Source organism: Corythoichthys intestinalis, chromosome 20 (assembly GCF_030265065.1).
Source record: "Corythoichthys intestinalis isolate RoL2023-P3 chromosome 20, ASM3026506v1, whole genome shotgun sequence".
Taxonomy (NCBI): Eukaryota; Metazoa; Chordata; class Actinopteri; order Syngnathiformes; family Syngnathidae; genus Corythoichthys; species Corythoichthys intestinalis.
Genome location: NC_080414.1, coordinates 33,424,384 through 33,441,404, shown reverse-complemented (window position 1 = coordinate 33,441,404; position 17,021 = coordinate 33,424,384). Strand labels below are relative to the sequence as shown.

Here is a 17,021-nt window from a genome sequence, read left to right as displayed (position 1 = left end):
TTGTCAGCTAATTCACCATCAAAATGACACCATAATAATAAAACATTCTGTAATTGTTCTAGCGCCATCTTTCTCTAAAATGGTCAAGTCTGGAATTACTGTATGTATTGTGTTATAGTTATACATGTCTATATGTTATCATAGACTTCAAAACTCTATTGACCTGACACTTCGTCATTCTTTCTGTCACGCCTTACCATAGGGGGCTGAACTTCATTTAGTAATAGTCATTCGAAGACAGCACAGGCAAATAGGAAGGATTATATTAGGAGTGACTTTTTCAAGGATTCAAGGTAATTATTAATAGATAGATAATTATTTTTCGTTCCATGCATGAATTTTTAAACGTTGTGGGGAAAAAAAATCAATGGGAGGAATCAGCCACTACTGCATTAGCCAACCAAGTGTTCGAGACTGTTTTACGTCCATATATATGAAGAATTCGGGGATTTAAGCATTTGATCACAAGAATTTTCACCAGAAAAGCTCTGTTTACGTCAGGCGGCCGCTAGCCTCAGTCGCTAACAGAGTAGTATTGTACTTCGACATATTTAAGTAAAATAAATGCTAACTGCACTTTTTTTTCTTTTAACCCAGAATTGAGACTGTTTAACGTCCATATCTATGAAGAATTTGGGGATTTAAGCATTTATTCACAAGAATTTTTGCCAGAAAAACTTTGTTTACGTCAGGCGGCCGCTAGCCTCGTTCACTAACAGAGTAGCATTGTACTTCGACATATTTACGTAAGATAAACGCTAACTGCACGGTATTTTTGCTTTTAACCAAGAATCGAGACTGTTTTACGTCCATATCTATGAATAATTCGGGGATTTAAGCATTAATTCACAAGGATTTTCGCCAGAAAAGCTCTGTTTTCAACAGGCGGCCGCTAGCCTCATTCGCTAACAGAGTAGCATTGTACTTTGACATATTTACATAAAATGAATGCTAACTGCACGGTTTCTTTGCTTTTAACCAAGAATCGAGACTGTTTAACGTCCATATCTATGAAGAATTCAGGGATTTAAACATGTATTCACAAGAATTTTCACCAGAAAAGCTCTGTTTACGTCAGACGGCCGATAGCCTCATTCTCTACAACTATATAACTAACTATACGACTGTATAATGACAATAAAGGGCTATTCTATTATATAATAATTTGTGATTGCATATAGAATTTATTAATAATCTATAAATTATTTATAATTAATTCTGCATGTTTTCCTCAAGTATTACGTTTCTGATGTGAAAATTGAGTGATTTATTAGCTGTTGAAAAAAAATTAAGTTGCTATTTTGAGCAAAAACTTGTATATGTTAAATATTGCTATTGATCCTGAAAGTATAGGTGATTATCTCTGCATTTAGTGATTTTTATGTATCAAGTGTAAAATCTAAAAAATAATCAGGATTTTATAAGGGAACGACTTTAATTTTTTGATGGCTGTTTTGGTTTTAGGTCAGTTGCAGCTTTGGTTTTGAATGTTTATAATTCATAATATTTGAATTTGGAGTTTTGGAAATGAATGAATGAAAGAATGAAAATAGGGCCCCTACGGATCGGCCCTGTGTCCCGTGTCATGTCAATATATTATGAAGTCTATGATCCTGTGTCATGTCAATACATTATGAAGTCTATGATATAATCTAAATGTATCCCACCTGGATTTTCTCATCCATTCTTTTATGTAGGCCTGTCGCGATAACAACTTTTAGTAGGCGATATATTGTCTCATAAATTATTGATGATACGCAATATTATTGTCAATTTTTAAAAAACCGATTCAACCACTAATGTAGCAACAATAAATCCTAATAAATCATCCAGTCAAATGCAATAAATTGTTGTCCTTAAATAAAACAAATTACATAAAAAAATGTTTTTAAAAACATGCAATGCATAACGAGTCATTTGAAAGCTAGCTAAGTGCAGAATATGAAATAGGTGAGAAACCCAACGCCATTTTTGTTCTCTGCCAGTTATAGCCAATCAAAAGTGTTTAATTTATCCAAAATGACTTTCATCTTCTCCTGCAAAGTGCACGTTAGCAATTCTGAAGCCAAATTTTTCACTGCCAATTGGATTTTTCATAATTGGTGTCATTTTAAAGCTATGTGGGATTAACTCCAGAAATCTTTATTTACATGTTGAACATGACATGCTTTTATTTTGAAATGGTTACCGGATGCACATTTGCTAAGCCGCTAACCGTAAGCTTTACACTCAGTAAAAAAAAACTGCACTTGTCCACTATTTTCGTCATGCATGTGGTGTCAGTAATAAAGTTTTCATGTTTGAAGTGTCACCTTTTTATCCCCAAGTTTGTGTTTTGGAGAAGTCTGCCAATGTTTTATACCAGGCTAAAGTGGTTCGTGCATTGTCTTTTTTTCATTAGCCTTAATGTGGCAGTGCTAAAGTTCACAATGTTTAATATAGATGTGTTTCCTTATTTTGTACGTCTTAACTTTCTTAGGTGTGTTGATGACCAATAAACGTCTGTGAAAGGAATTGGAGTCTCATATGCTATCAACACGCACGTGTGCCGAGTGCAACACACACACACGCAAAAATGTAAGCACGCTTGGACGCAGCGATAAATCGCAGCAGGGAAAATTATCGCCCTCATTTTTTATTTACCATGCGATTTATTGACTTATTGCAAATCGCGTCAGGCTTAAATGTATTTACTGTAAACGTCAATTTAAATGTAGCTGCTCGACCACATGAGGCAGAAGGGGAGGAACTAGTTACCATTATAATTTTGTATCAATGACTTGAATGAACAGAGCCTGCTTGATAAAAAAGGACTTGGCAGTATTCCATTCCGAGCTAACTGCATCGCAAATCACAAGAGCAATTTCTTGTCTTTGCTTCAAAGAGAGCGCAGGAACGGAGACAGGCCATGGCAGAGGGAGGGTGCGTAGGGTTAATAGCAACTAATTACATTGCTTAAACTAAGAGTACACACCAATAGACTTGTTGTTAGGGGTGGGACCTCTGGGTACCTGACAATGCGATACAATTTGCGATGCAAGGCTCACGATAACGATGATCTAACATCATGGCGCGATGACAATTATCGATACATGGGTCAGGAAATGATTCTATTACATTTTAATATACAAGTAATGAACAAAAAAATCAAGGTCTTTTCATAGTTCTGCTGTGAATTGAATTAAGTTCATCACTAGTAGATGACCAATTCATTTGAACTGGGAGGGTGACGGAATAGACAAATATTGTAAATGCCCTTAAATGAACAAAAAGTGGCCTGTAAATGCCCCCCTGGTGGCCGAAAAGTGTCACTGCATGTAATTGACTTTCCTATAAATTATTTTAAAATTAAGAGTTTTGCGGTAAAATATTGTCTATGAAAGTTATGAATGAAATGAACAAAAAAAGATATTTTTATAATGGGTCAAAATTATTTTTCGAACAGAACATGCGACTAGAACCTTAGACGGTCATTTGCTTTGCTTAGCCAAAACCAGCCGAGGACCGAAGAGGCAAGATGGAGATGCATTTTTCAAACCTAAGCTTTCAAAAGCCACAACAACTACTGAGCAAGAACCAAGGATTGAAAATGTACACCGCCAAAATGGTGAGCAAAGTTTCAATTTGCCCCACTAAAAACGCTAATTGTACAACAGAGCCACCACCGGTTTCTTGCCCATGTAGTTACCGCCATTAAAAATTGTATTCCCTGATTTCCCTAAAAATGATGGAACACAAAAAACGCTCACTTTCAACCTATTATTATAAATATTCTTGTAAGTTAATTGTATTGCTCACACTGCGATTCGGGGTCATCAACATGTTGTGCCCCCCCTGCCCCAAAAGTCAAACTCCGCCTATGCCTTTACAGTAAAAAGTAAATACAGTGATCCTCACTTTTTGTGGGACACCCCCCCTTCCCATTTTTTTTTTGTTTGTTTGGTGTGCTCAATGTATTTATTTTGATTTAATCGCAATGGAAAGAGATACATATAAGACATGTTTTTTCCTTTTTCCTCCCAAAGTATAATGTATGCATATGCAGATTTATATAAATATAATATATATAAAAATATATAAATGACATATATATACACACACACATATACTGGACTGTCTCAGGAAATTAGAATACACAATATTCTAATTTTTTGAGACAGTCCTGTGTATATATACAGGAATGTCTCAGGAAATTAGAATACACAATATTCTAATTTCCTGACTGTCTCAGGAAATTAGAATATTGTGTATTCTAATTTCCTGAGACAGTCCTGTATATATACACAGGACTGTCTCAAAAAATTAGAATATTGTGTATTCTAATTTTCTGAGACAGTCCAGTATATATATATAAACGAAAACAATGAATTGTATCTCTTAATGTTTTGAAATAAAATAATTTGTAAAACATTTATTAATTTAATTGAAAAATAATGTGCAATGGACCGAGGGACGAAGTTTGAAGCATGAAGTAGCGAGGGATCACTGTAAATGAAAGGTCATATTTATATTAAACAAAATATCTGCAGGCCAGATATACTGGAGAGCACATTCTATCAAAACGAGGGGCTTTTATACTGATATTAAGGTGGTTACTCCCCTTTTCAAGCCTGTTAGCTTTTAGCATAGGAAACCAAAGTGAATAGTAAAATAATACTAAAGAACTTGAAGTAATTTGAGAAAGGAAGGTAGTAGAAATTGAATGCATGTATTTACACCACTAAAAAAGACCTATCTATCGTATGTTGGGTCAAGTATCGCATAACCCAAAGATTACAAAATAATGTTAATGCCCCAAGCTTTCTTTACTCATGTTCCTCTTTTATTTAATCCACAGTTATTAGCATATAAATGGCATGCTCAGTGTGGAGTGAAGAATTTGTTTTCCCCCTATTTTGCTCAGGAGCTGGCTGTCCCAGTGAAGAAAGACAGATCTCTCTTAGATAGATCCCCCACATCACCACCTCTACCATCTACTGTTGATGCAAACCTCTGAAAGCCGGCATTCTAACTATGCTCTCGGCTTTCTTTAAGAAAAAACAGAGATCCCCCCACCGTGCAATCTCGTTCTGGCAGGCCGAACTGCTCAAGCGTTATCGCAAAAAAAAAAAAAAAACAACTCATGTCTGTTCTCCATAATGTGTATTGAACGCAAAGGAACATCAGCAGGCCAGGAAGCAGACACGGCCCCCTTTTAGTGCACCTGTCAATGGACAGAACAAGGAGGTGAGGGGCCATGTCTGAGAACAAGGGGAGGCTATCTGGCTTTACTGTCATTTTGATCATGAATGAATGGGCTTTGTGAATGTGAAAGCCCACCCTTTAGTCAGAGTTACTTTCAAGACTATTGAGGAATTTAATTCGGTAAAATGTTACTTTACAGCAAAGCTTTCTTAACAAAGCATGAAGGCTTAAAGAGAAGCTTTGATTGTGTAAACAAAGCACTGGCTTGGATTACAGTATTTTGAAAAGGTTACATAATTGGTAAAGTTGAACTAGGGATGTCCCAATCACATATTTTTACACCCAAGTCCGTGTCCAAGTCACCTGATTTTGAGAATCTGCTGATACCAAGTCCCAATCTGATCCGAAAAAAAAAAGTTAAAAAGTTCCAAACATGTTACAAAAAGTTAAAAAGTTCCAAACATGTTACAGTATTGTACTCTTTGCATTACTTCCTCTTCCGCTTTTTCCGGGAGTGTTGCGGAATATAAAATGTACATGGAAAACACAGACAAGGCTGAAAAAGCAGTTTCTGCACTTGCACCCCTCTTTAAAATAAACTGCTGTATTTTAAGCCAAAAAGAACAGCTGTTTTTTGATAGAACAATATGTCTATATGCTGCAATAGCAGATTCATGGCGCATTAAGTCCCCAAACTATTTTTAATTTGTCCATTTTACTTTGGAAACTCCCGTTTACAGACGTTGGCGCAACCGCTTTTGTTTCAATCTAGCCATAAAAGAAGGTAAGTAATCATATTTATTATTCGAAATGAATTACGTACAATGAAACAATTAGCGTCTGAAAAAAAGTCATGGATATCTACCTCATAACTATCACTTATTTGTATTTTTTTCATTACTTTCGCTTTTGACCCAATATTTTAGAGGATAAATAATTGATACAAACAAAGAATTCGCTTTTGACCCAATATTTTAGAGGATAAATAATCGATACAAACAAAGAAAAATTGGAAAAAAAAACATTTAAAAGGGTATATATATGAAAATGAAAATCTCGACCACTCCTTGATGTCTGCGATTTCTGCATCGCGACCCTTGTTATACAACCATGTTTAACCCATAAAATCCCTTAAAAAAAATCAGGCTGTGGCCATTCACAGCTGTGTCTTGACACTCGGTGATACATGGCATGCTACATGGAGTTTTTGGATCCAAAAGAGGTAAGTACGTGATAGTATCTCGTTAAAATCATGACGTCTATAATTATGCTCTTGCGTGTTCTCACCTCCAGTTAAGGTTTTGCTGTTTACATTTTTTATTTTTTTTAAATGCCCTCCTGTTCAAAAATTTTCTTCCTCTAGAAAATTGAGATTTTAAGCTTTCCAATAATGTATCACACATGCATATTGGAAAATTTTGAAATTTGGCCAAATTGGGGGTCTCAGAACAGAACTTCAAGTCACCTGAGTGTTTTCCGCCATATATTTTTGTATCTTGTGGCAGTGCCATTGTATTTCTGTATAATATTTTCTTACTTTTTAGCCCTTAATAAAAATTTAAAAAATGTTAGGCCTGAACGATAATGGAAAAAATGAACATTCATTCTTCATTTTCCGAGCCGCTTAATCTCACTAGGGTCAGGCGGGTACTGGAGCCAATCCCAGCTAACTATGGGTAGTAGGCGGGGTACACCCTGAATCGGTTGCCAACCAATCGCCGAGCACAAGGAGACGAACAAGCATTTGTGCACACATTCATACCCAAAATGGACATTGCGGTATATATTGCTAAGGCTCCACACTTTTTGCATTGCTTGCACTGGTGCGCCTAACTTTTTTCTTTAGCACAAAATGTAGGGCATCCACATTTTTCATTGTATCACCTTTAACACCATACTTTTAATCACTCTTTATATTAACATTCTTATAATTCATTCATCTTCTGAACTGCTTAACCTCTCGAGGGTCACGGGGGTGCTGGAGCCTATCACAGCCAACTCCAGGATGAAAGAGGGGTACACCCTGAACAAGTTGCCAGCCAGTCGCAGGGCTCATAGGGTAGGTTCATACTGCAGGTCTTGATGCACAAATCCGATTTTTTGGTGTTTTTCCGACTGGAGTGAGGCATTAACTTGACGGTCTGAACGTGACAAGTCGCTCAGAAGTTGACCATTTTAAAATCCGATATGGGTCACTTTCGTGTAAGGTTTAAATCCGATCTGGGCAACATTTTTCCAGAATGTGTCGGCGGTCTGAACTGTAAAGTCTCCTAAATCGGAATTCATTCAGCAATTACGTCAGCAAAGAGCGAGAGCGGCAGGCAGGAGGGCAGCGATGGCTGTGCATTATCTGTCGTTCACTTGAGGAAACGAATCCATTTCAGTTCGTTCAGTAAAAAGACTCGTTCAAACAAATCGTTCAAACAAATCGTTCAAACAAATCGTTCAACGAATCGTTCGCCCCCCTCATCTCCCTCCCCGCCCAAACGAATCGTTCGGTTACTGAACGGGAAGTGATGTTGCCGAACGAATCACCAAAGACCGCTTCGCAGTATAACTGAACGGGAAGTGACATTGCTTGGTCCCTCCCTCTCTTGCACACAGGCACCGCTCGTCGTAGTTTCAGAAATGAGTGACAGGCGGTATCATTCTGCTTTCACAGACAGCCTCGTCTCCCTCCTGCTGCTGCATAAGCGAGGGAGAACTTCCGCGTCGTCTGTCCTAGTTCTATGGGCTCAAAGTCATGGCTCGTGCTTGCATTTCGATTTAGGACACGGTTAAACATTTTCCTTTTGTGAGGGGAGTAGGGGATGGGGGGGCACGGACTTTCTTTAGCATGTTCTTGATCACATACACAATGCTGCTGCTACCAGCCAACGCAGCATGCTTGCTGTCACGAAAATAAAAATAAATCGAAAGTTTAATTTCTAAATATGGAACGACCAACACATCATATTTACCTCTCGCTCTGTTGTATTTTTGTTTTTATGCTCATCGCTATTATTTTATTGTTAAAACTGAAGTGTAAATAGCTAGTTGTCAAATGTGCTGCTCTGAAATAAAAACAATACTACATTTTGATATTCGACAGTTTAATTGCAAATCAGTATTAAGATGATCGTATTGAATTTTTGCACTGGTATTAACAAATAAAATAATCCGGTCAGCTCTCCTGTCGCCCCTTCATCTCAGATCGTCAAATGCTGACGAGAAATAATTGTTTGCTCTTTACGATGTTGCCTTTCTACTCTCATTAGTCTGTTAAGAAAAATGTAGACATATTGCGACATCTCCCGTGTCCGCGTGCGTTGTTTTTGAGTAGCACATGATGGACGGATGGACATAATTTGTCAAATCAACCAACACCCGACAAGCTCTGATACGAAAAAAAATAAATAAATAAAACAGTCGGAAAAAATTGACATGTATATACAGTTTCATTGCAAATCAGTATGATGGTGATAATACTAAATATTTTTTCTGCGCGCATATGAGGTAAATATCGCTGCCATGAAGCCTCCATATAGTGACAGTTCTCTGCCCCCTTCACTGCCGTGAGTGCCGTCACGCGACCGCAGCTCACTTTTGCTTGCCTCGTAGCTACCAGTGTTTTTTTTAATTTTTTTTATTTTTAGCTACCCGTGTTTCAACTACTGTAAATTTGATAGTATGTTGTCAGTCATAGGTAGTCCCGAGTCTGTTGAGAACAGTAGTACACTAAACCATGCTCGCTAGATTTGTGTGGTGTTTTGTCTGTTTGAGCAGCATTTGATAGGCTCCACATTAACAAATATGTGACAAAGTAATTTCCTTCCATTTTTTGACTCGTTCACCGCATTAATGGAAAGTCAAGTTAGCAGCAAGCTAGGTCAGGAACCGGAGGACCGAGTCACTGAACGGGAAGTGACATAACTCAGTCTTGCCCCCTTGCGTGCACGCTGGCTGCTTATTGGCTACACGTGGAAGTGAGTGACAGACGCCCTGATTCTGTTTCCGCTCCCTCCCCTGCCCGCGATGAGGCTGGCGTCTGATTGGTCGTGTGTGATGTCAGAAGACGCTGCCGCTTGCGCAACGCCCTCCCACGCAGCGAACAAGCCCTAACTTCATAGAACTAATCAGTGCAGATGCTGATTAGTTCGGTCTCGTTCACCCAAACAATTCGTTCAAAAAGACCGAATCGTTCACGACCGATACAACACTAGCTCAGTGGACAAAGGCAGTCTGAACAGGCACACCAAAAAAACAGATATGACGGCATTGTGTATTAAGACCTGCAGTATGAACCTAGGCACACAACAATACACACACACACTTATTTGGAGCGTTCAATCAGCATACCATGCACGTTTTTATTTGGGATGTGGCAGGAACCCGCAGAAAACCCATGCAGGCATGGAAAGAACATGCTAACTCCACACAGGAAAGCCGGAGTCGGGATTCAACTCACGATCCCGGAGCTGTGAGATAGACGTGTTAACCACTGTTCCACCGTGCCGCCTTCGTAATGTGAATTATTTTTAAGCAAGAATAATGTAGAAAAATGATCGTCTTTATTGAATGCTTCATTGAGTGAGTCCACTCAAATTCACTCACGCTTTGACGTTCACACTGCCGAGAACAGCTTCTTACTTGAATGAGTTGCCACAGACTGGTGTTGATCGTAGAGCTACCGAGCCTTCTCTCGCTAGATCAACGCTACAAACCTGTCAATCATTGTTAAATTTAAGTACCAAACAGCTGCACTGGTGACCAAGAAAAAAAAGTTTGGTGCACTCCTGAGCTAGCAGGAGGGAGGGTGAGAGGCTGTACGAGCATGATGTATTTTTTTAAATTAAAAACCTGATCCTCTTCACCTGATTCAGATCATCTGAAAAACGTCTCAATCGGCCCGATTTCCGTTCACGTGATCGGATCGGGAAATCCCTAAGCTGAACTATACCGAATGATAAAGGTTTGTTCGTAGGCCGGCTGGGCGGGCAGGGGTTGCGGTGGGCATGGGGGGGGGGGGGGGGGGGGGCGCGTCCCCTCGTCCCATCCCAGAAGGCCGTTCGATGGGGTCGCGGATGGCCTGGGGGACCACCCTGGATCCCGGGGTGATGACGCTGGCCCCCTTGCTGGGCTGCTGGAGGAGAGATGGGCTGCGCTGCCCCCCCCCCCCCCCCCCCCCCCCCCCCCCCCACTGGCTGGGTAAGGGCCGCGACCCTGGGACCGCCATTTACACTCGTCTGCAGGACCATCACATGTCTGATGGGTTTCACGCATGACAAGGTGAAATTAAATACATTCAAGTAGTAAAACTCGGTGTTAGGATGAGCGATCGGATAGCATAAAATAGGATACCAGCATACTCAGACTCACAAAGGATTCACACAAATACTGGGTTCTACATCTTACATGGCTGATTTGTGTACACTCCACCCCTCCCAATCACTTATCTTTCTGACTCTCCCTCCTTCAACTGGAAATACAACTAGCTAACGACAGCACCAACATATTCATAGTTAGTGTAGGCGTTCAATGTATTTTTTGTTATTGTTTGTACTTCTTCTTCTTCCTTTTCTGTCTCTCTCCTTTTTTTCTCTTCCCTCATAAATCCTTCCTGTTGGCTACTTTCAACTAATAAACGAGGCATGTTGAATAATCAAAATGGGAGTATTCCATACTCATAACATAATGTGTTACATTAAAACTGTTCAGATCAGATGTACACTCAGATTTCCATTCTCCGTGTCAAAAAACTGATCAGGACAGGTTTAAAAAAAAAAAAAAAAAAAGGTTTGTATGAAATTGTTTTTTGTTCAGAAATAATAAGATTAAAGCAGACACAGGAATTGCAATTAGTTAACAAATATAATGTAAATACATAGCTAACACTTTAATGCTTCAAACTAAAATGTTTTGACCCTGAAGCAGTAATAGAAATATCAACTCAGCTAACTTTGCTCAATGGTGATTCAGGGTTACTTATGCAGGTATTGTTTCTTATAGGCCGCGTGACTCGGCAAGTTCATTCACACATCAATAGACCCAATTTCCTTCGTTGCCTTTCTTACAGTTCACTGGGACGTCAATTGATTCCCAAAAGATTACGGATTCCAGTTGGTCCTGGCAATACTTCAGTCTGTTTGCCTCCATAACCTTGCATTAAGGTCACATGTTCAGTTCCCCTGAAAGCACTCTAAAAAAAATAATGGTGTTACTATTCTAAGAAAACTGTCGTGATTGTTGTGACTTGGATGAATAGCAGATCACTTTTCAAGGCAATTGACTAATGCTCACATTGGTGAGTGTATTGAAGCAAAGGCATAATTCCGAATGTTTGCATTCAATGCAAGTCGTCAAATTAAGCTAATGATAAAAAATATTCTCAAATGTTGTGTGTCTTAAGGGCTCATTGTGCAAAAAATATTGTATTTTTTGTGTAGACAAAGAAAACTGTCACATGTGTGTAGGGCTGCAGCTATCAAATATTTTTAGTAATCAAGTAATCGACTGAAAATTCTATCGATTAATCGAGTAATCGGATAAAACATATATGTTTTTAGGTGAAGAGCAATTATCAATATACATGAGAAAACAAGACATTTCATCTAATATTGAACCGTTTTCAGTCAATCAATGTGTTTATTTTCGATGTACACTGTTGAAAACAGCCAACAATTGCATCTCAGATGTAACTAGAATAAAAAAAAGACTAATTCACTGCTTTCACTCATAAAACTTTTAGATCTTATAAATATATATATATATATATGTATATATATATATATATATTTATATATATATATATTATAATATATATATATATATATATATATATATATATATATATATATATATATATATATATATATATATATATACCACCGTAGCATCATGCGGGCTAGTTTTTAGCAACGTCGGCGGCGTTTGTAGTGGCTGTCGGCTGCAGTAAGGTTTTTTTTTGGGTTTTTTTTGCATTGTCCCGCATTCAAAGTAGTACGGGCAAAAAGTGATGCTTAGAGCTGTCAAAATTAAATGATTACTCGAGGTGAATAAAATTACTTGGATCAGTTTTTAAACTCGAGTTACTCCAGTTGCTCGAGTATTTGTTACAGCTCTAAATGTGTGTATACTACATGCCTGTTGTCGCAAATTTGCATCATACATATTTTTTTTTCAATTATTACATTTTTCTATTATTTTACTTTATTATCATCTATTTATTATTGTTGTTTCTTATTTTATAATGTACTTAAGGTACCTTTCTCAACTATATTTAGCATCTACTTGAAAGCAAAAACACAAATGAAAGGTTTTTATTTTTTTAATCTGTCTTCAGCTGCTCAGACATGGGGAATAGGAATCTGAGTGTTCTTATAGTCTGAACAGTTTTAATGTATGACATGGGAGTTTTCATATACTCCCATTGTGGTTGTTCATTATGTTTTATTCATTAGGATAAAGCAGTGAATGGGTAGGGGTTATGGGGGGACAGAAAGGAAGGATGCAGACAGTAGACGGGAAAAACAAAAATACATTTTTACTCATTTATGCTACCAATGAACATAGTGGTGCTATCATTAGCTATTTAAATTTACCCGTGGAGACCATGTGGGGGCCTGATAACCGAGGGGAAAACAGAGGGGAGGCAAGTCAAAGGGGATGTGATTGGGCGGGGTGAAGTGTACACAAATCAGCAAAGTAAGGTGTGGAACACAGTATTATGCCAATCACATGTAAATGTGGTTATGTTGACATCCAACTCTATGTTACCTGATCGCTAATCCTAGCACCGACAATGTCTCTAACTGAGTGTGTCTAATTGCACCCAGTCATGCGTGAACCCACTCAGACGTGCGATAGTCCTGCAGAAAAGTGGAAGTGCTGCGCATGGGCCGCCCCAGGGACCTGGCACCGCCCCAGCCAACTGGGCGGGAGGTGAACGTGGCCCACCCTTCCTACTGCAACTCCGGCAAAGGGGCCATCCCCCCCGGCACCCAGGGCGGTCGGTCACACGGACCTTTTGCGCCCCCATTTACTGGCCCTCGGGGAAGAGATGAGGGGACACATCACCACCCCTCACGCTAGCCCCACCACCGCCCGCTCACAAGGACCCCCAGCCATTACCCCCAAACCGACGCGACAAACCGCGGGACCCCAACGAGGCCTGGGGCAGGACAGGATCCCCAACTAAGGGAGTGAAACCCTGGCGGCACCCAGCCAGCGCGCCGTGCTGGGGCCCAAGGAGGCCGCCTGAGTAGAGAAGAGAGAGGAAGGCTGAAGTAGGAGAGTGCCGAGAGGTCAACACGGCCCCCACCCCCACTACCGACAGCCCAAACGAAGAGGGGGTCCCGCCAAATGGAAGTGTGGGATCCAACTACCACCATATTATAGTGGCCAGGTCCCTGACTGGCAGCCGCTACCCAGCACCGTGATGGGATTGTGTGGGGAGGGTAGTGAAAGGTTTTTAGATATTTTTATTTATTCAGAGGGTTAAAATTGGATCGTTTTGTATTGCAGTATTGGGCATTGTTCACTTTGTTTTCAAATTTCTGGACTTGTGTTGGTCCCATGGTTCTATTTTCATCCAGCTCCTCGCAAATTTTTGTTCATGAATGCCAGATCCTGTTTTTGTGTATACAAATCCCTAATTCCTTTCAGGTGAGTGGTGAAATGTTAAGCAGCTTTTCTCCTGAATTGTTCCAGGCAGCAATCTTTTTGAACTTCACAATTAACTTCCAGTTTACAGATCCAATGTCTGCTTTGAAAGCATTGTGTTTTATTATTAGTCATAATAATATAACATCAACTCTGTTTTATGACTATATATGTAAAATATATGTAAATATATTAGGGCTGTCAAAATTATCGCGTTAACGGGCGTTAATTAATTTTTTTAATTAATTACGTTAAAATATTTGACGCAATTAAAGCAGATGCCCCGCTCAGACAAATTTAAATGACAGTCCAGTGAAACGCTCACTTGTTAATTGTGTTTTATGGAGTTTTGCCGCCCTCTGCTGGCGCTTCGGTGCGACTGATTTTATAGGCTTCAGCACCCATTAGCATTGTGTAAGTAATTATTAACATCAACAATGGCGGGCTACTAGTTTATTTTTTGATTGAAAATTTTACACATTTTATTAAATCGAAAACATTAAGAGGGGTTTTAATATATATTTTCTATAACTTGTACTAACATTTTTCTTTTAAGAACTACAAGTCTTTCTATCCATGGTTCGCTTTAACAGAATGTTAATAATGTTAATGCCATCTTGTTGATGTATTGTTATAATAAACAAATACAGTCCTTATGTACCGTATGTTGAATGTATATATCCATCTTGTGTCTTTCCATTCCAACAATAATTTACAGAAAAATATGGCATATTTTATAGATGGTTTGAATTGCGATTAATTACGATTAATTAATTTTTAAGCTGTAATTAACTCGATTAAAAATTTTAATCGTTTGACAGCCCTAAAATATATGTAAAAATTAGAGGTGTTTCCGATTTTTAGATTACCGTATTTTTCGGACTATAAGTCGCAGTCTTTTTCATAGTTTGAGTTGGGGTGCGACTTATACTCTGGAGCGACTTATGTGTGAAATTATTAACACATTATTATATAATTTCACATGTTATTTTCAAACTAAACCGCAAGAGGGCGGTCAATGCCTGTGTTTCAACATTGACGGTAACTTATAAAAACAAAAACAGAAGGGCTGAACAAAATGGCACTGAAAAGAACATCATATTCTACAGATAACAAGCTGCAACTACTGAAATATGCATTTGAAAAGCAGCATCGACCAGCAGAAAGAAAGTTTGGAGTTCGCGAGAAACTTGTAAGAGACTGGCGAAATGAGGTTACTCTTACTGAAATAAAGAAAACAAAAAAAGCTAATCGTGGGCTAAGAGCTAGGTGGACTTTCAAGATGACATATCTTTTTTTGTGTCAGATTTTATCAAATTTCCCCCAAAAATGCGGCTTATACTCCAGTGCGACTTATGGATGTTTTATTCCTCCCCATTGGGCATTTTTTGGCTGGTGCGACCTTTACTCAGGTGTGACTTATAGTCCGGAAAATACGGTATTCACAATTCGGCAGTGGAAGATTTGAAAACGATTCACAAAAATCCAAATTCCATTTATTGAAATATGCCAAGTAAAGCAGAAATAAAACACAGTCAGCGCGGTCTTCGTGACGCAATAAAAAAATGGACCAAGAGTAAACATCATGCTTTTCTTTACCTGAGTCATGAATCATTACCCGGGTAATGACAATACTCAACTCCCAGCTCTGGCTCAACTCATGCCGCTAGATGAAAAAAAAAACAATAATACCTCACTGCTGCCGACAGCCGCTACGGCTACAAACTACGTTAACATAATGCTACAGTAGATATCTTATGTATATACAACTAGATGCGAAATGACAGACTTGCCGCCGTTAGTGAACAGCCGCCATTTTGAAGTAGTAGACTTCTCTGAAAGGCTGTTATAGCGAACCTTCCGAGCGAACATAACTTTTTATCTAAAATACTCCTAAATCGGCAAAATCTTCAAAATCTCTATCATTAGAAAACGTTTTAAAACTTTCACATTTCGAAAGTAGACAAAAGCGAAATTATTTTAACAACTTTACTGGTTGATTCACAACATTAAATTAATTCAATGTAGTTTAAAGCTGCTGATACAGAACGGGGACTTGAGTATTTTATTTACTGATTTGAACAAATTATTTATTTTCTAACAAGTCCTTGTTTCCTTAGTCTAACATCCATATATTGTTTTAGTATAAATATGAATATATATTCATTAAAAAAAATTAACGAGAGAGAAGTCCGACCCGGCCCGAACGTAAATAATTGACATTATGGGCCCGACCCGACCCGATTTAGGTTCGGGCTCAAGATCTAAGCTCTAGCTACCGGTAAAACGAATCAACTATAAGATCCTCATCATCACTTTTAAACTCTTCACGGACTGGCCTCATCCTATCTATCCGACCCCCTTCTCATTAACACTCCTCCTTGACCACTCTTCTTCTCTCCCACCCACCATCTCTCTGTCCCATGTGCCAATCTTGTCACCTATGGTACATGTGGTAAGTGTTTAGCCAGGGGGGCAGCAACCTGCAGCTCTTTAGCGCCGCTCTAATGGCTCCCTGGAGCTTTTTCAAACATGTTTGAAAATGGAAAAAGATAGTGGAGGGAAATATATATTTTTGTTTTAACATAGTTTCTGCTGGAGGACAAATGTGGTTCTAATTCATTAATATTCTAATGATGATGATTCATAATAATTCTAAACTTGAAGCAGCATCATACAACTGAGTTGTCACGTCAAAAGGGAAAATAAACATTTAATCATGAAGGCTTTTTTTAAATTAATAGTAACATTTTAAAATAAAATACTGTAAGATATAGGCATGTATACATGTACAACTCATTGTTTTCTTTTAAATATATATCTAATTTATATCATAATTATTACGTTTGCATTGCTTAAAAACCATTTGTAAAAATATACATATACATATAAGGTTGTTGTTTTTTTCAAAAATATATTTTGGGCAAAAAGGAAAAAACATATCTTATATGTATTTCTTTCCAATGCTGTTAAATCTAAAAAAAATAAATTGAACACCTGCCAAAAACAAAAATAATTTTAACATAACCTCCACCGCTACTTCGCGGATTTTCGATTTTGAGGTGTTGGTGAGATATCACTGTAGTTACTTTTTACTGTAAAAGTTACCTTTTCTTTTATTTAATTTGTTCAAACTTTTGTAGCTGATCCCTTTTGATTGCCTATACAAACAGCTGGATTTGCATTAGTTTGTGGCT

General features: G+C 38.4%; 1 protein-coding gene across 3 annotated transcripts in view; it reads right to left on the bottom strand.

The window, feature by feature from the left end:
- The window catches only part of arhgap29a (Rho GTPase activating protein 29a), a 116,631-nt gene that overhangs the window by 67,808 nt on the left and 31,802 nt on the right, over positions 1–17,021 (bottom strand). The window lies entirely within an intron of this gene.